This window comes from Camelus dromedarius, chromosome 21 (assembly GCF_036321535.1).
Source record: "Camelus dromedarius isolate mCamDro1 chromosome 21, mCamDro1.pat, whole genome shotgun sequence".
Lineage (NCBI taxonomy): Eukaryota > Metazoa > Chordata > Mammalia > Artiodactyla > Camelidae > Camelus > Camelus dromedarius.
Genome location: NC_087456.1, coordinates 16,580,518 through 16,607,728, shown reverse-complemented (window position 1 = coordinate 16,607,728; position 27,211 = coordinate 16,580,518). Strand labels below are relative to the sequence as shown.

At 37.8% G+C, this 27,211-nt stretch overlaps 1 protein-coding gene across 8 annotated transcripts in view; it reads left to right on the top strand.

Annotated features, from left to right (window-relative positions):
- Positions 1 to 27,211, top strand: part of RGS7 (regulator of G protein signaling 7) — a 242,979-nt gene that overhangs the window by 89,867 nt on the left and 125,901 nt on the right. The window lies entirely within an intron of this gene.

Here is a 27,211-nt window from a genome sequence, read left to right as displayed (position 1 = left end):
GACGGATGAGAATGTGGACCCCTGTTTCTCAGTACCGTCTCAAGTTGCACGTCTTACTGTAAAGCTACGGTATCATCTGGCTTGACTGGCGGAAGAGCCATGTTGGTGGTTGGGAGGCAAAAATTGATAGTCATCAGATTACCACTAAAGCAGGTAGCCTAAAGCCAGACAACCACTTTTATCTCAGACTACTCAACCATACTTTCTAGATGCTTTGAAATAAAAACTTCTGGTTATTAAAGTCCTAAAATATGTTTATATGTGTTGTAATATTTGATTTACAGCAATCCTGTGACCTAGATGAAGCAGGCATTTTTATTTATTTATACAGACAAGGAAAGGGAGAGTCAGACAATCACAAAGTATCAGAATTCACTGGAAGAAGTGAGCTAGAACAGAGGCCCAAGTGTGGAGTCCAGAGGCTGTGGTTCAAATGCTAGACCTGCCTTATATAAATGGTGACTTTGCCAAGAGATATAAAACCTCTGAGCCTCAGCTTATAAATCTGAGAAGTGAAGATTAGAATAGTCATCATACAAGGAACATAATTTGGAAGCTGTATTTAAGATACGAAGATGGTCCAATAATCTCTAAAGAAAAAATTCGCAATGGCCTATTTATTTCTCTTTCTAGGACCAAAAACGTTATGCCAAGCAAATTCCTTGGCTCCCTTGTATTGCAAAAATTTGACAGAAGGAAGGCCTGGTTGCCATGTATCCTTAAAGTTGTTTGCCTTTTTACTCTTTAAAGGAATATTGTGAATTCTTGAAAAAAAATAGTGCAGTTACTGGGAAAGAATCTCCACTTTTCATTGCATTCTTTCTGAACTTTGAAAATAAAATTTCCTTTCCTGCTGATTTTGTCCTTTTCCACTTGACAGAAACAAATAACTCATTTCTCAAGGTCTGAAGATGGCAACGATGTAAGGTTTCCAAAGTCACCAGCGAAATTAACTGACATCTAAATCAAGGTTAAGTTTAGACACAAAACCAGATTGACTTTGTCCTTGGATTGTCAGCTCAAAATCTGGAGAATTCTGTCCCATGTGAGTCCAACTTGCTGTCCACAGAGCATTACAATATGGATAGTCCCTTAATTTTATTTAGTGAGTTAAAAAAAAAAGTACAAATCCCAGCAAGCATATCCTATTCTTTGCCCTCTTCTTTTTGTTAAGTATTGGATTTTAAGACACTTTTTTTTTCCCGTGAGTGAATGTAATTATTTCAAATTCTGAAGGTAATATCTCTTTTTATGTGTATCATTTCATCTTTATATTTTGCAATTTCCTTATTAAAGTCAGTGTGTTCATTCACCCAAAAGCATAATCAGTGATGCCAGGAAAGACTTTGGTATCTAGATTGTCACATAAGCTGTGCTTTTGTCTTTTAATAACTTGGCAGAATCAGAAAACAGAAGACAAAAACAACAAGTATCTTGGCAGCATGAAAGTCGTTGTATAAACAAAAGGATCCAAGGGAAAGCAGCTTGTAGAACACACTGAGTCCTGGTAGAGAAATTCTAGTTTGCTAAGGGTTCATCTGTGCATAATCAGTTCAGTTAACCTTTCTACCCCATAATTTCCCACTTGTCAAATTGTGAAGATAATGCACTTTTTCCTGGGTGGTTAAGTGGGGTATTTCAAGAGTAGCACAAACGCTAGATCTACAGAATATCAAAATAAATCCATTAAAAAAAGGAAACATCTAGTCAGTCCATTTGCTACAGGTGCATTCACTTTGATTTTTCTTTTAATTGAAATACCGTCAGTTACCATGGGTCAATTTCTGGTGTACAGCACAATGTCCCAGTCATGCATATACATAGATATATTCGTTTTCATATTCCTTGTTGTTAAAGGTTATTATATAACTTTGATTTTTTTTTTTCACCTACTGAACTGAGTGATCAGGAAAATATTACAAAGTTGTTTAACTAATTGTCTGATGAACACAGAGAGAAGGCTGGAATCCTTTCCATTTAATGTACCCATGTCACTCATGGATTAGGTGCAGAAATAATCTGTTTCTCAAAATACCCAGGGTATTCCCACGTGTCAGTCAATGATAGGTTTATAAAGTGATTTAAAAACTTCTAGAACTCATTATTATAAAACTGAACTTCAGAGGATTTTGGAATCATGCTGTACTATGATTACAGATTTACATTTATATTTAAACTTTTTGACATTTTATTTCACAGGATTGTGGTCATATTAATGCTCAGTAAATACGTATTGAATGAGTGAATGAATGGATAAATGAAAGAACATTTATAAGAGTTAAAAGAACTGAGTCATTGGCTAAGATTAAGTGGCTATGTCTCAGTTGAGTCATTGGCACAATGGGACTGATGTCTGATTTATGGGATTTGGGTGAGAAATGAAAAAAAAAAAACCTTCGGAAACCACTAATAACTTCAGATATAATGTGATGCTTTATTTAGTATGGCAGCATTTGATTTTTCCAACATTATGAGAAAATGACATGTTTGATGAATGAAATTTCTAGGCATTCACCAATTCAGGTAGTATTAAAAATAACTAATTTGACAGAAAAGTTTCTAAAATATGGTACATGTTTCTTTCCTTTATTAAATAGAACATAATGAACATAATTTAACCTTGCTCTAATGACTCATAGTCACTGTTACAAAGTGGGCTGCAAAGTAATCAGTTTTTCTTGATGATTGAAGTCTGTAGGACTGACGGCTCCTACACCAGACGGCCCCTGACTGCTTTCTTGTCTAATTAGGTTATTCTTGTCACCCGTCACTTCTCACTATACTAAGATGACTTTATTGCTTCCAGTCTTTAGTTCTCTGTAGGCCCGGATGAGGAAGGATTTACATGAGAAAACAGGGATCTAAACTTGTTTAGGAGCACAGGTTTACCTAAAATGCACAACAGGTAACTTTCATCCCTGGAGCTGGAGTGACTCTCTTTCCACGCTATTGCGGCAGAGTGAACCCTTCCCTGTCGCACAGGCAAAGTCACTTTCTGCTCTCTGCTCTGATCTCAGTCTGCCCTCTGCACATTGACCCATATTTGCAATTGCAGATTTCTCTGTCGGCCTGCCTCTTCCTTGACAGCATGGTAAACCTGGGCAGAAATCATCAACTTTATTCCTCCCATCATGGTGCCTGCGTAGTAAGTTTATTATAAATATTTGTAGAAAAAATGCGTAAAAGATTTACCAGCTCTTTTTGTTTCTGTCTCCCCAAATAGCACTGTTGTGTATCTTTTCAGGCTGCTTGCAAAGTTGTCTAGAGTCAAAACATATTAAAGGGTAATTATTTCTGATTATAATATTCAGGGATAATTTATTCAGGTTTCACTTCTAAAATGACATTTTTAAAAGATTTATGCACCTTATAAGTAAAAGGAAGGGAGGTGAGAGGGAAAGAATATAAATGAAAATTAAGTTGATTCATTATTTCAAATCTTTGGAGATTAATTGAAAGCAAAACCTGCGTGGTTACTGGAATGCCTTTTGCAGAAAATCTGAATGGTGCCCGACACACTCTGTGATGAAGAATTGGCATGTCAAAGAAATTCTTGTATTCTTGTGAAAACCGGTATACAAGATAATATTGCTACTGTGTGCGTGACTCAGCTGCCACAGTGGTTCCCCCCATGCTGACGAGCCTTTCTGAAAGGAGAACCACGTGGTAACTGTCCAGCAGAGTCATTGTGGGGTTTCATTGGGAATGCCACTAAGAGACCAGTTGAGATTTGGGTATATTCCTTATTGCTGCAACTACCTGTCCTCAGTTGAGGTGATGTGGGAAATAGGCTGGTTGAGAACCAACCTAACCATTGAGGGTATCAGTTATAAACACAGTCACACACACACAGAGGAATATATATAAGGAGAAACCAAACCAATTTCTGTCAAAGAAACTGCATATAAGAATCACAGTCAAATTTGCTTCTGTTTCATAGGTAAATTTCTCACTTACTAACTAAAAAGTGATCAAGTCATCTTGTATTAGCCATCAGTAAAGTGTATATACTGGACTCAGTATAATATAAAGAAGCACACATACATACATGCATACATACAATGTCACATTCACATACACATTAGGATGAAAAAGACTCTTGATTTTCTTAACGACCATAAACTTAAGGAATATTTGGATGTATATACAAATATGTAGTTTTCTATATCTATTTATATATAAACATATAACCTATCTATGTGTGTGTATATATGTATAGTTTCTTACAGCAGCAGAAAAAACTACCACACCCTTCTAGTGACTTAAAACAACACCTGTTTATGAACATGGAGTGTCTGTGGGTCAAAGGTCAGGAGTCTGGAAATACTCTAACTGGATCTTCTGTTCAGGGGCTGACAAGACTGAAATCAAGATGTCAAGCAAGCTCAATTAAGGAGGGATCCACTTCTGAGCTTCCTCAGCTTACTTGCACAGTTCATTTCCTTTTGGCTGTAGAATTCATTCTTCTTCCAAGTTAGCAATGAAGAGAGAGCATTTGCTGCTTCAAGTCAATAGAACATTTGAAGTAACCACGTAGTACCAGTAAAGTTGTCTTGTCACTGGACACATAGATGCACTTCCAGCCTGTGAGGCTTAACATGCCTCCTGGAAAATAGCAGTCATTCAGTGAACATGTGTTGAACAAGCGAATGAATGAGAATGTAAAGGAGTAAGAAAACAACATCTTTTTTGAGTCCCTATATGGTATTATGTCAGTTCTCTACATACGTAACAATCAAGATGGAATATTTAATCTGCCGAAAAAAGAAAAAACAAATCAAAATTTAATTCCTGCGTGGACTGATTCTCAAAATGCTTTAAAGGTGCGTTTTACTGGTACCCTGCTTAGAAACTATATATTGAAACTATGTGATTTACTGGTAGTTTTGGAACTGTTGTCTGAATCATTTATGCCTATCACTATTAAATCCTTTTTTTCTATTTTTCCTTAATCATAAAATATGGAGAAGGTGAAATCATTATATTTCATAGATAATGGAAGACCAAAACAGGTCATGTTGCTTACCCAAGGACACATAGCAAGAAAATTCATCCAAAACTGAGAAAATAATCTTCCTTCTAGGTTATGGCTCTAGCTTAAGGTTTGCAAACCACAGCAAGCAGTAATGGTGGTCTAACCGGACAACAGACTGAAATTAATTTAGATTATGCAATTTTGGTATATAGGAAGTGATCATATTGGATGCAAATGAGTCGGGGAAGAAAAGTATCCAGGGAATTGAATTTCTTTGCATTATTCAATGTGTCTCCCTATTTTTATAATAATCTCTGGGTCTTTCTCTGACTGGCCAGAGAGTAGTTTCTTTCTGGGGGCTACCCTTGCTGGAACATGGAATCTGGTGTGTATGTGTTATTAGTTCTCTGTGACAGGCTGGATGGAGGTGGTGATTGTCAACACCAGGGGTGCTTCAAGTATGAAATAGATGTGCAAGTGGAGTCACAAAACTTAGCTATGAATGAAGCAAAATTTAAAAAAAAAAACCTTCTTGGGAAAGGCAATGAATGGCTCTGGGGAGAAAGAAGAGACTGTTTTAGTCTCTTGTTTTGGCATATAATTTATATTGGGAATCTTGTCCTTAAATTATTTATGTTCAGAGCTAGCTATTGTGACAGGATCAGGTTTTCCAGATGTTTCTTCTGATGCTGACATTTTATTGAGTAAGGATAAGGGACCAATTGTATTTCTCCTACATCAGTGGCTTCTGGATGTGCTTCAGCCCAGAGCATACTTGCCTTCCCTTCCTCAACCTTCCTTTGCTGCCAACCTCAGCCCACACAGAGCAGAGCAGTGGTGGTTACCTGTTTGTCTTCAGCTAGCAGACAAAAACACCTTACTCTTTCCAAACTGTGACTTTTCCCCTTAAAGGAAAACCTAAGTAAGACCTTGTAACTTGCATCTTTCTCAAAACAAAGAGGCATATCAGGAAATTTGCAAGGTGAAAAAAAAAAAACACTCAAAGAAAAGGCAGATTTCACTCTAATTATCACCAGTGGAGCAGCTAATTAAACTGGGAATGAGACCATGGAGTTGTAGAATTCTAAAATAGCAGAGGACCTTGAGGGCTGTCTCATCCAACCTTGAACCCAAAGTGGGAATCTCTTGTCAGAAATCCTGCTTGAATACCTCCAGTAGTGATGGGGTGCTTCATCTCAGGTCAGCGTGCTCCCTTTTTATAGAGCTCTAATTGGTATGAGATTCTGCCCTCAAACTCTGCCTGAGGCAAGTAGACATATAAAACATTTTATAAATGACACCAAGTCCTGGGGTGGGAAGGAAGGAGCAGGAAGGAAGGAAGAGCCAACTCCTCCCGACTCACTATGCTGGCCCTTCTGGGCGAGTAAGATTTCAAGAAGAAAAAGAGGCAGGAGAGCTAGCAGAAGAGGAGAAATGATAATGCTCCTCACGGTTTTCAGCAAGATCGACTAGTTCAAGGGATCCCTGCCCCTCTGGCAGCTTTGGGATTAATTGGCTGGATGTCAGTCCCGTGCTGCAGACTTATTGTTGCTCTTGTGGATGGGAGATGCAAAATACAAAGTCCAGCATCTCTCTGCTTCTGTCCCACAAATGCAGCCAGATACACGGTCCTTATCTTGGCAGGCCCAGGACAGTACAATGACAGATATGATTAGGTTTCTGCCGAGGAGTGCCAGCTCTTTGAAAGCAGGTGCCTGGCGGGTTAATACCCTGCCTCAGTGCCAATCAATGAAACATTATATTTATGGCTTCCCAAAGAAGGTGGGATATTTTGAAGGTTCACAAAGCTGCTTCTGTGATTAATGCTCTGTGCCTCAGTGAATGATAATAGTGTCTAGGAGTTCTTACTGACAAGGCCTTTTGCCAGACATCACTGTGAGACAGATAGAGGGTATTGGGCCATACCTACTGTCTGCATATCTGTGCATGCATGCACATTGTGTGTGTGTGCGTGTGTGTTTGTGCGCTCATGTGCATGTACGCATGTGCATGTGGTGGTTGCATTTGCAGGGCAGGGTTGGTATAAAGACCAGAGAAATAAATAGCATATGCAACAGCACATGAATATCAGTTTGAATGAGAATTTGAATCTTTTAACAGCAAGTCCTGTGTCTGTCTTCCAGAAGCAGTTCAATTGAGAAGTGCTTTTATTTTTCTATACATTATCAGAACAAGCTTGGAAAGGCCATATGAGGAGAGCACTTTAGGGTGAGACACACCTATACACTATGGGCGTCTCTACTCACCTCTACACTGCTAGGGCACATTTCACAAGGTACCACTAAGAGAAATCTCCATCACAGACACCTGTGGGGACAGTGAGACTTGTGTTTTAAAAGGAGGATTCCTGGACCCCCCCTCGGACTTACCGAATCATAGTCATAATACCCTCTATTGTTGTTGTCACAAAGGCAAGATTTCATTCTTTTTACCGCTGAGTATATTCCATTGTATGTATATACACTACATCTTCCTTATCCATTCATCTGTCAGTGGACACTTAGGTTGCCTCCATATTTTGACTATTATAAATAATGCTTCGTGAACATAGGGGTGCATGTATCTTTTCAAATGAGTGTTTTTCTTTTCTTCCAAAAACACCTAGAAGTGGAATTACTGAACCATATTGTAGTTTTTAATTTTTTGAGGAAACTCCATACTGTTTTCTATAGTGACAGCTCCAATTTACAGTCCCACCAACAGTGCACAGCTGTTCCCTTTTCTCCACATCCTCACTGGCACTTTTTATTTGTTATCTTTTTGATAACAGTCATTCTGACAGATAAGAGGTGAAATCTCATTGTTTTGATTTGCATTTCCCTGATGATTAGTGATATTGAACATCTTTTCATATTCCTGTTGGCCATTTGTCTTCTTTGGGAAACTGTCTCTTCAGGTCCTCTGCCCATTTTTAAGTCAGATTAATTTTTGTTTTTAATTTTGAGTTGTAGGAGTTCTTGGCATATTTTAGATATTAAACCTTCTTTGAGTCTGTCATTTGCAAATATCTTCTCCCATTCAGTACGCTGCCTTTTGTTTTGTTGACAGTTTCCTTTACTGTATGAAAGCTTTTTAGTTTATGTATAGAAACATATAGATTTCTGTATGTTAATTTTGTATCTTGTAACTTTACTGAATTCATTTATTGGTTCTAATAGTTTTTGTTTTGTTTTGTTTTTTGGTGGCTTGTTTAGGACTTTCTAAATATGATACCATGTCATCTGCAGACAGTGACAGTTTGAGTTGTTCCTTTCCCAGTTTGGCTTCCTTATATTATTTTTCTTATTTAATTGCTTTGTCTAGGACTTCTAGAACTATGTTGAATAAAAGTGTCAAGAATGGGCATCCTTTTCTTGTTCTTGATCTTGTAACAAGTGCTTTTGGATTTTCCCTGTTGAGTATGATGCTGGCTCTAAGTTTCTCATATATGGTCTTTATTATGTTGAGGTATGCTCCCTCTGTACTCTGTTGAGAGTTTTTACTATAAATGAATGTTGAATTTTGTCAAAAATTTTGTCTGCATCAACTGAGATGATCATATGAGTTTTATTCTTCAGTTTGCTAATGTGGGGTGTCATAGTGATTGATTTAAGGATATTGAACTATCCTTACATCCTCAGGATAAATCCAGTTATAAATAAGCTCACAGTAAATATAAATATATTTAAATATAAATATTAATATAAATATAATTAAAAATATATATATATATTCACAGTATTTCACTAAGTTTTTCAGAGTCTTTTTTTAATGAAAATCTGTTGTAAGTTGAGTTATTAACAAATTTTAACAATAAACCTGATTTTCAACTTTGAGATTATTTGTGTTCCGTAAAATTTTAGGCTAATGTACTCCTCTCAAGAAATGCAGGTTATCGCTTATGAATTTGTGCCAATGGATGTCATGGTGTCTTGCACTCATGATAGTTGTATTTAATTATTTAGTTGTTCAGTTATTTTTTCCCTTTGATTAAAAAAAACATTGCTTGAAATTTTGTTCTTTTCCAGGTGTTGTATTTTTATTGATAGCTGATAGGCTTTAAAATCCTTGAAGACAAGGATCTTTTTGCCTATATGGAGCACAGACCTGGCCTTGTGTAGATGTTCCATAAATGATTATTGAGCAGATACATAAATGAACATTTCTCTGAACCTCATTCTACGTGTGAAGATGGGGGAGCCATTTTACCAAGTCCTTGTGATACGGTAACCAAATTCCTGTGCATTTCTGCCTGAAAAAAATGTTAGTCCCTCCAGATTATCATACTTTTTAATTATCTCCATGTATGGCTTATAAGAACAGTAGAGTATTTTCCATTATCTTCAGGCTTTCAGAAAGGTTAAAATTGGATTCATGGGAGTTTCTTATTAATAAATAAGGGAGCAGAATCCCTGGCTTGTGAACAGTGACAGTCCTTTAAGGGGTCCATCACTAATAGACTGCCACTCCTTTCTTTCATTTTATTTAATCCAGGACATCACATTTTACAGATAGGATGTATGATGATGCCACATTTAGTTTTCTGTATTTTTAAAGTAGCATTTATTAACAGGATGTGTACTGTGATTCAAACTGCTGTAATGAGCCAGACCAGTAACAAAATGTCCTTCATTCTCTGCTTGGTTAATAAATATTTCTTCTGCATTTTGTTATGGGATAGCTAGCAAAGGAAGCCAAAATTTTTTGTTTCTTTAAAAGAAAAATATCAGTGAAGAAACGTTGGATTTTGGGGTATAATCAGCAGCAGCTTGTTCATTAGTACTGCTTAGATTTGGAATCATAAAAAAGACATAGAAAAATGAGAGCTGTGATGTTATGAGAGAAAATTTCGGTAGATCCTTAACAGTTTAGGTGTCTTTTTAAAACAAATATTCTCCTATTCTGTGCCCAATTCCCACACATATATCTGAAGAAACAGTCTCTTCCTCACTCTCACCATCTTTCACCTCTCATCTAGAACAGTAATTCCCCCCTGTGTTCCCAGTACCATCAATGTCAGCCAGCTTATCCTGGAAAATTGTTAAAAATACAAATTTTCAAGCCCTACTTCAGATTTACCAACTTGGAAACTCTGGGGGTGGGACCCAGCAATCTCTGTTTTAATAAGCTTTCCAGTTGATTATGATACAGGCTCAAGTTTGAAAACCACTGTTGTAGAAAGAGAGAAATGGCATCCTTATTTTGGTGATTAAGTTCAAGTGAAGAAGCAGAGGTTCAAATTCCTTTACTTTTGCAAGGAAACCTTTGGCTTCTTTCCCTGTGTGATGTGTTTAGTTTAATTCGAGAAGGAGTATGACTCATGTGTGACTCTGGGAAGGTGATTTTATTCTTAAGGAACACAGACTAAAGTCCAAGAGAGGAAAACATATTTTGCCCATTTTTTTTTTAAAGTGAATGTCACCGGCATAACCACATCACTCTTCAAACTGGCATTAATTCAGTTACTGTTGCTTCCTGAATTGCCGCCATCACTGTCGTGTGGCAGCCAGCTCTCCCTTCAAAGCAGAATTATCCTGGCCTCTTGTTTCCCTGCACTTTGTAATTAAATCTTTCTTCCTATTATTTCACATTAAATTGCTGTTAACACCTTTCTTCAAAGATGGATGGGACAAAGTAAGGAGTTGTCACCTTTAGATTATATTTAAAAGGAATATTAAAAAGCAGAAACACTCAGTCCAAACCCCTAATGGTTCAGGTAAGGGAACGGTGTTCAAGAAAGTTAAGTGTCTTGTAAATTTTGGATCTTTGGTGGTTTAGCAGAAAACGTTTACCACTGTTTGTTGTTAGCAATTCTTTTGCATAGTTAGGAAAAAGATTTTAGAGTTACTGACTAAGATATTTGTTGGTGTGAAGCCATACTGACCTCATCTTTGCCTTTTTCTTATTGTCTTCATTTTTATTAACAGACATGAACAATTGAAAGCTTCCTGCAGGATTTGTAGAGGTAATTACTTGCTCAAATGTTGCCAAGAAGAAAGAAGATTCATTCCAGGACTTTTTTCGTGTGTGTCAGAATGATTCTAGTTCTTAAAAATGGATATGAACAATGGTCCATAGTACAATTGAAAGCGTCAGTACAGAGCTTAGTTCTTTTTTTTTTGTTTCCTCTGTTGTTAATCACTTAAAATGGGTAATTAACTCTCAAATTAATCCCTGAAAAATTAAAGGAACATCTGTCTGGTGAAGTGCATTATTTTGGATTTTCCATATAACAGAGGTTACCAAGTGGGTACTTGCTGGGCTAGAAAAATTTGAACCTCCACCTCTGTTTTCCCTCCTTTTTAGTTGGACAAACAATGCTCATTCTGAATCGAATACCTCCATCTGTAGTAATGCTGGCAATCTGAAGGCTGCAGTTGCTGAACAGTGATAGCAACTTTCTGACTTACAATCTTGCTCTAAATTCAGAGAGATGGATCAGTAGATTATACAGTCAGAAGCTTGCGATTCTAAAGTACCCAGAAGAAATTCAGTTACAGCATTAATTTGATATAAAAATAATTACTGAAAAGTGGTTTTAATAATCTAAGAGATCAAGGATGAACTTTGGTTGATTATCTGAGACTCATTCCCCGCCCCTTGGCATACTCCCAATATTATGTAGGCATTCATATTCCCACATGCTTCACAGCAGTGCAAGGCATGCTTAGAAGGACCAGCATCACCGGGGGGCTTGTTGGAAATGCAAACGCATGGGCCCTATCTTAACTGCTGAATTCTATATCCCAGAAATCTGTGTTTTAATAAGCTCTCCAAATAACCCGAGTGCACACCCAAGTTTGAGAACCATTGCTTTTGAGGGGGGGTTGATTGTATGTCTTCCATTCTCTTTGCCAGTGAATGACCTATCAAGCATGCATAACCAAATTATGACTGATCTGACCTAAAGATATCTCTTCTATGAGGCTGCTGGGAATACTTTTTTGCTATTTGAAGGAAACAAAAGTTACACGATAGACTCATTTTTTGTCTTTGAACATTGGTCTAGGAAATGTGATACCTGGGACTCTTGCAGCCATCTTGTGACTGTGAGTGTCACAAAGATGCAACCAAGTCTAAAGTCACCCTACCTCAGGGACTCTCTTTTTGTGAGATTTTTAAAACAAACAAAAACCTATTACTGCTTAAAGCAGTAATTTTGATTTTTGATTTCAGTTTTTCATTTGTTTAGTTACTTGTTTGTTCACGGTGGCCAATAGCCAAGTGCACTTGAACGCACAAGGTCATGTATAGCATTTTGTAAATAAATCTTATGGTTGATTTGGTGTTAAGACTGAGGGTAAAAAACTCACCTCTTTTTATATCACTTCTGTTTTGAAAACCCTTTTTCAAAATGGTTAGAAAAGTATAATTTTGAGAAATTTTTTAAAGTTATATTTACCCCTGCTCTATAGTGCTAATTGGCATATAAATAGAAGCTGTCCTTCTGTTAATATTTCTAGGTAGGAGCATCAGTATAATTATTTAGTTATTTAACTATTATTTAGTTTACCTTGTTTCTGTCTTTGAAGCAGCATATAGCACCAGGGAGGAAATTGCAAACTGTATCCAAGGCTGAAAAATCTTGAGTTCCCACCGCATTCTATAAAATTCCCTACCTCCTCCTGATGAGCTGCTTTTTTTTTTCCTGCTTATTATTCTGCATGTTCAAATAACATTTAAGTAGTCAGTTTCTGAGCAATTGTTTTGCAAAAGAATTTTGAAATATTTCAGAGTTGTAAATCATTCGTATATACTTACATATATATGTATTCTATAGTTTAAACTTTTTCATATTGTGAAATCCTTTATGAACTTTTTTGTAACATACCCCTCTGTATTTCCCCTTTAAATCTATTTAGCTATACCTTTGAAAGCTCATTTTTGTTATTTTCAGTTGACATTTGTTTATCCTTATATATTTATGATATATGTTAAATTTTTTGCAAAGAACAATCTCAAAAACTATGTTTTTGCATCTAAATATATACACTTAGATACCTGTTAGGACTGTTTGTAGTCTATCCTGTTTAAATATTTACCTCTAGTTTTATTTTAATTATAAAATAACATGGAAATGTATTCTTTGTAAATGGCTGTCTAGTGTGGATAGTGAAATATTTTACTAATTTATTCCTAGCTTGATCGAATTGTGCTCTCTGATTTCAATTATTGAAATATGTTGAGACATACTTTATGGTCTAGTGTATAGTCATTTTGTTTTTGTTTTTGTTTTTGAGGGGGAGTAATTAGGCTTCTTTATGTATTTTTTAAATTAATTTTTCATTTTATTTTATTTTTTAGTGGAGGCACTGGGGGTTGAACCCAGGACCTTGTGCATGCTAAGCACGTACTCTACTGCTAAGCTATCCTCTCCCCCAAGTATATGGTCTTTTTTTTTTTATAATTGTTGCATATGAGTTAAAGAAATTTTATGTATTTTGGAAAAAAATTTCCCCAATATTGCAAATATACTTTGATAAATTGCTAATTATCCTTCAAGTTCTGCTATGATGTCACCTCCTCAGGGAAATCTCTCCTGATAGTTTCAGGCAGATCCTTCATCTGGGTTCCCTCAATAATATTACTTTGACATGGAATTGAAATTTATACATTTATGTGAATATCCTCAGAGCATAAGATGCTAGGTCAAAATTAACTAATAATTGATCTTTACTATTGTACCTAATCTAATGTTGCACCATAGTACACATAGTAGGCACTCAGGAAAGATTTCTGGAAGGAAGGAAAGAAGAAAGGAAGGGAGAGAAGAAAGAAAGAAGGGAGTGAACAACAGAATGGCGAAATTTCAAATTTAATCATATACTTAGGACTCTGCAAGGTTGGCTTCTATAGTTAGACAATGCTGTCACCAAGACAAAAAAAAATCATCTCAAGGTTGCTAAATAAAGAATGCACAATTTGAAAAGAAGAAATAATTATAGCCAGCACTGAGGTGGTGTTTTCTGTATCAGGCCCTTTGCTGAGCTCCGCGGTGGGTGTATGGGGGGCTGGGAGTGGGAGGGTGTGAACTCACTGGATCCTCACAATAGCTCTGTGAGGTGCATACTATTATTTATCATTTCTATTTTTCAGACGCTGAGACTGAGGCACAAAAATGTTGACTAACGTTCCCCAGATCAGAAGCTAGAGAGGCGCAGTGCTGTGATTTTTATCTAAGCAGTCCTGTTCTAGAGCCAGTGGTTTGAACTCAATAAGTACAAAAAGGAAAAGCTCAAATTTTAGCAATTTTGAGAGAAGAAGGAGCAAAATTTGAAAACTCTTTGGGAGGCACCTTTGTCTTCTAACCCTCGAGTGGCGTTTCCAAAACTCCATGTCCCATCCGTGGTTCTGCCCTCTGCTCCCAGAGGCCCAGGGCCAGAGTCATTTAACCCACTGGAGAGAAGGGCGTTTTCCCTTTGTTAGAGGGAAGCTGGGAGATGATGTCTGAAGAGCAGGGAATAAGCCCTGTGTAGTCAAGGGGAGTTCACAGGTGCCTTCCTATCCCTTTGTAAATTAGGTGAGGGGTGTAAAACTCTCCATCAGCCCAGGCGGTGTCCATGCCAGGTCACAGAGAAGAGGACCCTACTCAGATCAATAAATATTTATGGACCTATTGTATTCTCAGCACCTGCTATGTCCCTAAATTACTTTAGTTTTGAAAAATAGGAGGATCACTTTATTCTTTGAACAGCTGGCATGAGAACTTTTCTTCAATAGAAGACTGACTTTGTTGGGAAAATTCCTTGCTGATACTTGGAACAGAAGCTGAAGGCTGAGTGTGGGGGAGGACGCTGAAGTGCAGCAGGGCAGAAAAGGAGCCCTTGGCTTCTCCACGGAGGAAGGGGAGGATGAGGTCTGTGTCTGTGTGTGCACATCGGAAGTATCTGGATGAAGGTCAGAGACCTGGAGAAATCGGACCGTTGCAATAGGATGTAGCCCTCGTCCAATCCCCTCAAATCTCAAGTGAATTCTAGAAAAACTTGAATTGCAGTGAGTAGCGTTCTTGTGGAGAGCTGTGTCAGGGCTGATTTTGAGCTCACTCTGTGCAGGCGCGGAGTAATGACCATGTGTCTGGATAAAGCTGAGGGAAGGAATTAGGAGAAATCTCAAATGGCTTAAGTCTTCCTCAGGTTGTTCGTTGAAGGGTCAAAGCAATTCTCCATAAACTCTGGGGATGTGGAATCCCAGCTGACAGCTAAGTTGTGGTTCATGAAGCAAAAAGACAAGACCATGCCCCGAACATTTAAGGTCCCAAGAAGCATTTTCTGCCTAATGTCTTGGGAGAAGGAAAATGCTTTAGTCCCACATCTTTATATAAACGAGTTTCAGGCCTCACCGGTCTGATGGTACAGAGGGAATCAGTTGATCGGTAACAATCCAGCTTCCCTGGTCCTTGCCTGCATCTGCAGTTCCTTGCAGTTTCCTACCAGTTCTTCCCGAGCGACCCTGAGAGGGCCGGAAGTGTGTTCCATATGTCCAGATGAGCAGGTCAGCTCCCAGGGGCCATTCGTGGTTCAGCTGGGGATCAGATGGCTCTGCCCGTCTACCGGGCATCTCCTGCCACAGTTCTTGGACACTTCACTGCACGAAGCTGAGATGGATTCCAAAACATTAGTCATGGTTCCCACCGAACGTTACTCTCTTAATGGAACTTTCTAATTACTATTATTATTACTACAGCTTTTTATTATTTTATTTTTCTTTGAGTGCTACTTCGAACGCCCTACCTCTGCCTTCTAGAGGAGTGAGACAAAGATCTAGAGGGAGAAGCAGCTGCCCTCGAAACCTCTCTCCTCATTCGCTGACTAACGCTTTTCTAAAGCTTGATGTCTTGGAGAAAGATCTTTTCTCCACTTCTGGCTCTTGTACAGAGGCTTATTCCCTAAGCACACCCCTCACTTAGCCTCACCCCTGTGTTGACTCTTGGCCTGGGAAATTGATGTGATTATTTTCATCAGTAACTTTTGGAAGAATAACCAAGCATCCTAGGTCCAGCTTTATTCTTTTTCTGGGGATCAGGCTTCTTCCCACAAGGTGGATGAGTTCCCCTCCTCCCCAGGGGCTCGCCTCTCTTAGGGTGAGGGGAGAGGGATTCCTGGGGCTTGCCCAGTCCGGTGCTGCCATGACCTGGGGGGATGAATCTGCATCAGTCTGAGGTGCGGTATTATCAAGCTTCTTTGGTATCAAACCTATAGCCACGTTCTCTTATCTGGCCCCTAAGTCTTTGGTTGATTGTTTTTAGGAAGAATGCACTTGCCAGACTATGAGAGATTATTAGAGTGGAGGGAAGGGGGCATTTCCTCTGCTTAGACCCCCATCACTCTCTGAACTAAGGCAGTTGTTTTATAGGCAGAACAGCCGATTTTGAAAGGCATTGATGAGGTAAAATCAAAGAGAATGTGGGAGCTGATTGGATAATGGAGAAATGGTATGAAGAGAGAGCCGTTTAGCCAGACTGGATGTAAGGTTCTGGAGCCAAGGGTGTTGCCGAGGTTAAGCAAGCCTCAAGGTCACGGCAGGACAGGCCACAGGGGTAAGTTGTCACAGAAGCTTGACTGAGGCCATCCTTTTTAAGTCCTGATGGGTTCATGCGTACTCCTGAGAGTAGCTCACACTGAGTTCCAGAGGCCTCTCTGGTTGCACAAAAACAAGACCTTGTCTTTCTTTATTCACTGATTTAAAACTCATTTAGTGAGCACTTAATGTATACTAGACAGGAGGCATTTGGATGGCTGAGAGTAGTAAGAGTGCTAAGGAGAAGGTTCAAGTCCTAACTCAAGATCAAATATTTATTCAGTTTTTATTCTTTATTTGTTCATCTTGCCAACAGGATGAATGAAGTGACAAGTGGTTAAATTACGTTAGTGTGAACCCACTGAACAGCTAACGTGACAATTGTATTTGCCTAACACAGAATTTGCCAAAGACGATGCTGTAAGTGTTTCTTAAAGAGTAGGGAGTAGTGGAACAGAACTTTATAATTACTCTTAGAAAAAGGATTAGCAGTTATAAGACAGGGAAATCAACATCTCGTCTTTCTTCTCTAAACCTCAAAGTTGCAAGTCGATCATGACTGGAAATTTAAGTCTTCAAGAAGCTTCCAAGCAACCTCTCCACCCTGATTTTTATCCTGGAATGTCAAGCCATAGCTGGTTACATTTTATGTATGGCTGCATCAGTTACAAGGTTTACTTCCAGACAGATTTTTTTTCAAATGACAGTTTTATTGTTGCTGCTTCTTAGGGACTTGTTTTTCATTCCTCTTTCTGTTGTTTTTCTTTTATTTCCCTAACCTAGACCCATACATACCACAGGGACCCTCCAAGTATCTTTGCACTGAGCATTAGCCTTTGAAATTTCCCTACAAAATAAGGTCCTCCGGCTCCACTGTTTTGGAAGCCCCGCATACCACAATCCTGTCTTAGAAAACTTCAGTGTAATTGAAGAGTAAGATCCCTGGGAGCCTTATATTGGAGACATCTGCTTAAAACTTTTCTTTTTCCATCAATATTTCATGATTTGGCCACTGAATCCCTTTTCCTGATATCATCTGTGAACTGTCCAAATTATGAACGTTCTGCTCTCCGAGTATCCTTCAGAGTCCCGAGAAACACACGGGGGCCTAGGCAAAGGTATTTAATGGACTAAGAAATACCGTCTACAGTGCAGTGATAATCCAGAGAGCAGTGTTCACGGGCACCCTTTTCCTGGGGTCAGAGCTTTCCACTGGGGCCTGAGTGTGTGTGTAAAATCCTTGCCTCTAGTCTTTCTCCAATATCCAGAATGTGATGTGAAGCCGGCTTCCTTAATCTATTTAAAAAGTGCTTAACTCATTTACCTTCACTCTAATCCTCTGTGCCCTATTTCCTGAACTCTGGACACCAAACATCAGAGCCTGCTGCTATGGTATCATGAATAGCCCCTTTCTTGCTGGATCCACTGTTTGTTTCTTTGTTTGTTTTGTTTGTTTGTCTAGTGAGAGACCACTCATTAGAATGGAAGACACTCTTATCACCCAAGAAATTCCAAGGGACTTAAGAACTCTATGTCAGGAACCAGGGTCAAAAATAAGATATTAGAACACAAGATGGTCTTAGTGCTCTTATCACTTAGGAAATTAAAAGGGTTTTAGGAGTTCTGTCCCAGGAATCAGGGACAGACACCGATATATATGTTTTCTATTATTCTGTAATTATGCTTTACAAACATGCTGCACATGCCATTAGCTTTGCCCTCCCCCCCCCCCAAAAAAAAAGATTCATACAAATTCCTGTATATATAAAATGTGGAGTAAGATTTTTTTCTCCTGTGTAACTGGTTCCTTTTTCATCCTGGCTACCTCTTTCTACCCTTAATAACTCTGCCACTATGCTTCCCTTCACCTGGATTCTGTTTTCCACTCAGACTACTGTGTGTCACCTAAGTTACAGTGTGTCATATTTTACCTTCCTTCTTTGCGATGCTAGGTAATTACCTGTGGCTAATCAATATATGTTCACTGCTTGGCTTGTATCTCTGTTGTTGCCTTGACAACATATGTATCATACAGCCTGTGATACCCTACTTTGTAGTGAGGAATGTTGGCCTACAGGACAAAAGTTCTGTGTCATGAAAGATGTATCCTGGCAAGGGTTTAAACATTCATAAAGGACCCTGAGATCTTTGGTGAGTGGATGCCTTTCGCATTTACGTCTGTTTCCTCAGTAGTTTGTATTTACGCTTGAGCACTTTTACTGGAAGAAATGGAATACTTTTAGGAACTGCATAAGTTAGTAGACATGAGTGGAGAAAAGGAATGATTTAATTACAGATTTTGTATGTACATTCAATAGTGTCTTCCTAGGGGTACAACTTAGATATTTGCATCCATAGTGTTACACTATCTATTTGCATAACATTCAAGGAAGCACTTTATAAATTATGGAAAATAAACAGTTTTGACTTTGAGACACTATTATAATGTGATTCCTTTTTGCACATAAGTGCATATATTGTAGGTCTAATTATACTCCTCATGTACCTTGTAGAACCGGGAGGGAAAATATAGTTGAGGAAAGGACTGTTCCTTCAAACCAGTATCAAAAAGTGATTACATCCTTAACTGTGTTAGACACACACACATAATACATGTAAGTAATATAATAATATATAGTTATAATATCACTATATTTGAACTATTTTTAAGGCAGTGCCCTGAGCTTTGGACAACAACAGAACAAAATTAGGGTACCAGGTTAGGATTTCTGGCCAAGGCAGTGGCTAGGGCAAGCCAAGCTAGATCATGGTGCTGAGTCTCCCATGACCTTCTGATGTCCACTTCCTCTGAGCTCCCTTCCAGGGGCACAGGTTCCAACCTGATCCCTTTTCTTCCCTTTCTATCCGATGAGGTGTGCATCTTTCTTACAGCCTTGGTTGTACTGGAGTACTTCTGCTAGTTTTCTGGTTAGTGAGACTTGTTCCACATGTGGGTGTATTTCTGATGTGTTCACAGGGGGAGGTGAGCTCCATGTCCTCCTATTCTGTCGTCTTGGTTGATCTACAGCATCCTTTTTTGACATACATACATCATGACATGATTATCCCAGTCAGTTTAGTAAACTTCTACCAGCCCATATAGATACAAAATGAAAGAAATAGAAAACATTTGTTCTTTATGATGAGAGCTCTTAGGATTTACTCTCTAACAACTTTCAAATATAATCATACGGCAGTTTTAATTATATTTATTTGTGTTGTATACCACATCTGTAGTTCTTATTTTTCTTGCAACTGGAAGTTTGTACCTTTTGATTGCTTTCATTCAATTCCCCCTCTCCCCTTATCCTCTGGTAACCACAAATCTGATCTCTTTTTCTATGAGTTTGTTTGCTTTTGAAATATGATTGCCCTATAACCCTATTAGTTCCTGCCACACAACATAGTGATTTGTTATTAGCATACATTTCAAAAAGATCACCATGATAAATCTAGTTACGATACGTCACTGTACAAAAATACTACATAGTTATTGACTATGTGCCCCACACTGCACATTTCATACTGTGACTCATTTATTTTGCAACTGGAAGTGTGTACCTCTTAATTCTCGCACATATTTTTTTCCCTCCCCCTGCCCTGGCATTCACCACTTGGCTCTCTGTATCTATAATTCTATTTCTGTTTTGTTCTATTTGTTTGTTTTGTTTTTTTAGATTCCACTTGTAAGTGAAATTATACCTGACATTCGTGTTTTAACTATAAAATAATAGACACAAGCTATCTGGCAATAAGTAAGTCAAACTTATTTTATTTTATTTTATTTTATTTTATTTTATTTCATGAAACTGTTGAGTATTGCTGTCAGGAAGAAGGCAGACAAGAGTCCTGGTTTCCTTCGCATGAGAATTTAGTTTTCATGGGGAACACAAAATTGTAGGGTACAGAAAAGAAACAGTTATTGGATGAGGAGTTACACATTTGCATGTCTAGGTTTGGACCTGTTCTGCTTAGGAATTTTTTATAAACTAAGTTATTATGTATCCTAATTTCTCTCTTAAGTGTAGAGTAGACTGAGTGAATAGTTGCACTAAACCCTGTGCAGAGAGCTTTCTTTCATAGATAGATCAGTAAGAAGGAGGTGATTTTTGACAAATCCTCATCTCCAGGTGAATCAGAAAAGTCACATTGAATTTTTCCTTATTTAGAGTTAACTATTCAGTGGGTTGGAAAGGTCAATATGGCTGTACAAATGCTTTTGAAAAATAAAATCAATTTTAGCTTTGTAGTGCCTTGAATTGGCAGCACTAGCAGAGGAAGAGTTAAGGGAGAGATTCTTTTTCCTTTTTCCTTCTACAATTTACTCATCAATCTCAAGATAATTCTAAGAAATTAAAATTTAAAAAATCAAGCCATGAAATAAGTAAACCAAGGAATGTCACACGGAGAAAAAGGTCAGTTTCAGCAGGAGCAAAAATCAGTTTAAAACTTTGAAAACCATGAAACATGAGGCAAATAGCCAAATCATCATGTCTTTATTTTTAGTGTGTGCATCTGAAGTAGATAAACCTCCATCATTGGCATGATTGTGCTTTTGTCTTTTTAAAGTGCTTTTGCCTTACCTTTAGGTTATAATCCTTTAAAAACTTTTTTTTTAATGGGAGTCACAGACAGGGTATTAATTCTTACTCTAAGCAGGCTGGATTAACCTAGGCTAAGCAGTAATCATATATATGGTGGTGGTGACTGCAGGTCGTTATTTTGATCATTCTTACTAAAACAACACTGAAATCGTTCCAAAGATATCTCTGAGCATCCATTTTACAACAGAAGTTATCATAAATTATTTAAGTACTATATACTGATATCACATCATTAAAAATAGATATTTTTAGCCCTTCTGCCCACACTTAATCCAAAACCCTCCTGTTTCCTCTCAGTGGAAGCAGAACACAGTTTTCTGCTCATGACTCCAAACATAGCACTCCACGCACTCACAGTTAGGTCCGTCTGGAACAGCGCTGGCAACCAGGATTTTCTGAGAATATATAGCCCTGACTGCCTAAGGGATCCATTTTATGTAATAAATTAACTCCTCTCCTGTGCCTTCAGAATGCCCCAAGTCCACTACCAAACTGGAGGGAATTAAGGCAATCACTAACATAGTCTGAAAGGCTTTAATTCTCTTAAGAATCCCCATTGGGAAGGGAAGCTGGACTTCATTTGGCATTGTCCTCTGAGTTTTTATAAAAGAATAGTCCAGTCCAGGGAAACCTGTACATCAGTAAAACCACTGGACAAGCCTCTTTTTCTAGTCCCTTCCAAGGATTTCACACCTCCGTCTCTTCGGCCCTGGAAAGAATGTTCAGATTCTAGGTCTTCAAGAACACAGATGGGCAAAGAGCCACCTGGTGCTTCCAGGTTGGGAAACAGTACATCACGGATGCACACAGATGTCTTGTTTCCCTAACTCAGAAAGTTTGCCGTGTTTTTCTACCTTGATCAATGCCGCAGGGACACTTCTTTACATTTTTTATTTGATGCATCTTCCCTTCTGGTCTTGAATCTCTTGACTATTTTCTGTATCTGAAGCCCCACTGATAGTGATGGGACTCAGAGAATTAACCTGACACTTACAGCTCTAACCAGAGTAAGGGGACAGAAAGGACAAAAAAAGTTAGTATGACATTAATCCAAAGGATCAGCTCTTACTATCTTAACTTCTTGTTACTTTACTACACTGTAATGCTTAATCTTCTGAAATCAGGATTCAGCTCCACTTAAGAAGATCCCGGGACATATGCTCAGTGACTTAAGGGCAATATTCATAATGGTACCTGATAGTTTTTGAAACAGTTAATATATAATAATATTATTATTACATATATAATAATATATTATTATTGATATACACTATTTATATATTAATGTATAATGATATATATTATTTCTTCATTGAACATGCGAGATCAGTAACATCTCCATTTAATGAATTAAGGTCACAAAGGCTTTAAAAAGGCAACTTCCTCAGGATTTTTTAAATAATATGCCACCTAGCTAAATAATTAAACTTAGCCTCCTTTTATTTCACACTTGGCCTGGACTTGACAGACTGCTTTACTGTCTCTAGACACACTGCTAACACTGGAACTTTGTATGTTCACATTTATTGTGATGGAATGGGCTGCCTTTTTGCCTCTTTTGTTCAGTTGCACTGCTCCTTCATTGTTTTCACGTTATCCCAAGTGTCGTTACGAACACTTTGTGATGATAAGAGACCCCGTAAGGACTTTTAGAACATTCTTCAGGAATCTCTGTAGATTCTTGAAAATATCGATTAAGTCTAACTATTCTATTGTGTCATTTGGTATCTCCGTTGCCTTATTGATTTTCTGTCTGGAAGAGCTGTCCAGTGATGTTAGTGGAATGTTAAAATCTCCAACTATTATTGCATTTCCCCAGTTTTTCCCTGTATATCTGTTAGTGTTTGTTTTATATATTTAGGTGCTCCTATATTGGGTTGCATATATGTTAATGAGTGTAATATCCTCTTCTTGTATGTCTCCTTTTATCATTATATAGTGCCCTTTTTTATCTTTCTTGATGGACTTTGTTTTAAAGTCTATTTTGTCTGATGTGAGTATTGCTACCCCTGCTTTCTTGTCATTTCCATTTGCATGAAATACTTTTTCCATTCACTCACTCTCAATCTATGTGTATCCTTTCCCCTAATGTGGATCTCCTGAAGCAGCGTATTGTAGGCTCTTGTTTTTATTATCCAACTACCACTCTGTGTCTTTTGATTGGCATTTAGTATTTTGACATTTATGGTAATTATTGATAGATGTGTGTTTATTGCCATGTTTAAATCTTGTTTTCGGTTGACTTTCTATTTCTTTTTTGTGCCTTTCCTTCTCTTCTGGGTTTTGGTTTTTCCTTCTGTTGTTTGATAATTTTCTTTTGTATTAGCTTGATTTTTCTTTTTTGTTTTTGTGACTCTGTTGTGTGCTTTTTGTGTGTGGTCAGCCTGTTTTTCAAGCATGCTAATTCTTACTGTGTCTATTTGCTTTAGCCTGGTTATCATATAGACTCAAACACATCCTAGAAGGAATGAAAAAAATCTCCATTTTCTTGCTCTCCTTTCCAACATTTTATGATTTTGATGTCCTCTTTTACATCTTCATGATTATTCTTTTACTATTCATTATGGTTATTGCATTTCCAGCTGGAGTTTTCTCTTTTCTATAGCTTCCTGTTTCTTTTCTCTTTGTAGACCTTTCAGTATTTATTTTAGGACAGTTTTAGTATTGCTGTATTCTTCTAGTTTTTGCTCGTCTGAGAAATTCTCTCTCTCTCCTTCTATTCTAAAGGATGGTCTTGCTGGGTAGAGTAGCCTAGGATGCAGGTTTTTGTCTTTCAGCGCTTTGAAGATCTTGCCACTCCCTTCTGGCCAGCAACGTTTCTGTAGAGAAATTAACTGATAGCCTTATGGGGATTCCTTTGTAACTAACTCTTTGTTTTTCTCTTGTGTCCTTTAGAATCTTCTCTTTAACTTTGGTCATTTTAATTATAATATGTCTTGGTGTAGGTCTGTTTGGGTTCATCTTGTTTGGGACAGAATGTGCTTCCTGTACTTAGCTGTCTGCTTCCATCTTTAGGTTTGGGATGCTTTCAGTCCTTTTTTCTCCAAATATATTTTCAATCCCCTTTTCTCTTTCTTCTCCTTCTGTGACCCTTATTATACATAGATTGGCACACTGTATATTATTCTATGAGTCCCTTATATTGTTTTCATTTGTTTCTCTGTCTGCTGTTCTGATTGGGTGATTTTCATTATCCCATGTCTAAATCAACTATTTGTTTTTCTGCATTATTTAGTCTGCAGTTGACTGCAGCTTGACTTTTATCTCTGCAATTGAGTTTTCTGATTTTATTGGTTTCTCCTTATATTTTCTAATTCTTTTTTTATAGTATTCCGCATGTCTGTTGATAACCTGTTTTATTTCTTTCAGTGCTTTTATCACCTCCTTTTTGAACTCAGGATCTGGTACACTGTCAAGGTCTATTTCATTGTTCATTTTTTTCAGGGGACTTCTCTTGTTCTTTTAACTGGGTGTGGTTCCTCAGCTTCTTCGTTTTACTTGTATTTCTCTGACTGTATTAATTTAGGAGTAACGGTTATCTACGGTTCTTGAAGGGCTGCTTTTTATTATTATTATTATGTGGGAGCCTCCCTGTGTAGATTGAGCCTGTCCTTAATTTTTGTTGGGAGGGCTGTTTTTACTACAGACGTTGTGATGACTTCTTCCTTTAGTGAGACTGTGTTAAAATGCATGCCAGGCAGAAAGCCCCTTGGCATTTCTTCTTGGTTCTTCCTTGTAAATCTCAGAGGATTAGTAAATCCAGGGCATGTTCTGCATTCCCTGCCCTCTTCTCTCACTCAAAATAATGACTATCTTTAGATATTTTGTTTTTTGGGTATTCACTGATGATTACTTTACTTTAAGAGAATGGCTTGTTTATCTTTGCTAAATGCTGGAGGTTGCTGAATTTGAAGTTAATTCCAGAAGCTAAAGTAAAAGGTGATCACATCTGAAATCACATACCTGCATCAGTGAGAAAGTTAGCAAAAAAGACTTTTCACTCATTAGGAATTCTGGTCTCTCCTGAGAGAGGGCTGGTGATGAAATTCCTGACTCTGTCTACCAGAGTTATAATGAAGTGTGACTAATTTTAAAAGAAGGTGAACAATTTAGTCCATTAGCACTGAATTTAAAAGACAAAAAAAAAAAAAAAGGTCATTTTTAGGCAGACTAGTTTAATTGCTGATGACCACTGGCAATTTTGTAGAATGTTTACATACAGTATTTTATAACCCCCAAATGCGTAACAACAGATGTTTGAATAGAAGACCGTTTGTGAACAAAGTTGATGACCAGGATGGGAATGGGTTTGAGAATCACTGAAGAGGAGGCTTTCAGAGAGGTTAAAATTGGAACTGGGGGCAGAAGGAGAAGAAGGATTTCATACAGTTTATCATTCTAAGCTGGAGTCTTGCTCAGTCCCATCCACTGTTCTGTTATCCTATGCTCAGCATCTCCTCACCTTCAGAAACAGGCTCGTGAGAAGGAAAACATATTCTGACCCTTTAGAACTCAATGTCATCCTTATGAAAGATAGATAGATACATACATACATACATACATACATACATACATACATACATGTCTTCTTTTGGAATGCTTGAGATATATGAGTCCTTGGCCTTAAATTAAATTGTCCCAAAGAGGTTTAGTATTTATTAGAGTTACTTTTTTAGTCTCTTGCTATCTAGTTTGCTCTTTAATTTGTCTGCTTTTAGCATTCTCCTCATAATTTTCTGTTGCTTATAGTGGGAAAGCAGATAATCACGCATGTCAACACCTGTTTATTATAAATATAGACTCTGAGTCAATGCTTAAGGGAGTTTCAGTAAATAAGAATGATGTGTTTTTTATATGTGGACTTTGTGACTGATTTGAGCTTTTAGAAACTAGATTTTTTTTGGTCTGTCTTTATATTGTTTTGTTTGTTTGCTCATTCTATGTTATGATAAGGTTAATGTATAAATCATATCTGAACTAAGAGGAAAATGTGGAAATTATGGCTCAGGAAAATTGAAGATTTTAAAATACAACCACAGAGGTCACTTTCAATTTCCAGATTCCTAACCTTGCTCCTTTGGGATCCAACAAACTGAGAGGTGGACCTTAATTCAGCACCCAAGCAGAGGTGATGATTGCTACATCGCGGGGTGCTGAGGTGATTAAAGTGGGAATCAGAGAGGTTTCTGTGTTCATCTAAGCTGGCCTGATTCAAACCATTAAGCTGATAATACAAGGGTTTATGGGCTGATACTCGGCAAGGCAAAGCAGCTTACTCCTCATTTCTGGACAGTGTGTCAGGTGAACGAAGGACAAATAGCAACAAAACAAAAAGTCGTAAGAGCGTATCTATTTTTATGTTTCTGTACTTATTCCATGTAAAGATTTGAATATTGTTGGGGTCTTTGGGGGAGTCTGATTTATAAATAAAAAAAAAGATTTTCTTTTCTACCTGAATTCTGAACCAGTTGAAAATCACAGTTGAAGAGTAAAGCATCACAGTATCACTTTGGTTGCTGATAAAGCTATTGTATTAAAGAGCGTGTGAACATAGGAGACTTAATCCTGAAACCCAGTCCTTAACAGACTATGCACCCACTGGATGGTAGATTTGGATATGGGCTTCCCTACAGGGAAAGGATGAGCACTGCAGGCCAAGTTCTCATTCCCAACTCTTCTACCTACGAAGTCAGACAAGCTCCACAGAGTAGAGTGAGTTAGGGAACAGAGAGAGCCAGGAGAATTGGCTAATGGTGTTCCCTCCCCATGGAGAAGAAACACGAGGAGTGGAGAATGAGCACCCCTAGGTACCAGAGGTGTGTGTAGACATCTGAAGTCCAGTGTTTATTGTCTGTCTATGGATGGTACTTTATATATGCTGTGTCACTTAATTAAAACACTTTACCCCAGCCCAGCCCCAACCCAACCCTACAAACATTGTAGGAGAGTTATTATAAACATGATTATCACCATATCACCATGAGGAAATGAAGCCTTAGAGGAGTTACTTAGCTTGCTCAAGTAACATGAAAGATAAGGAGAAGATCTGAGAGTCAGATGCAAACCTGTTTTACTCTGGAATCTATTATTCCTACATCCAAGTTTCTCATGTCAA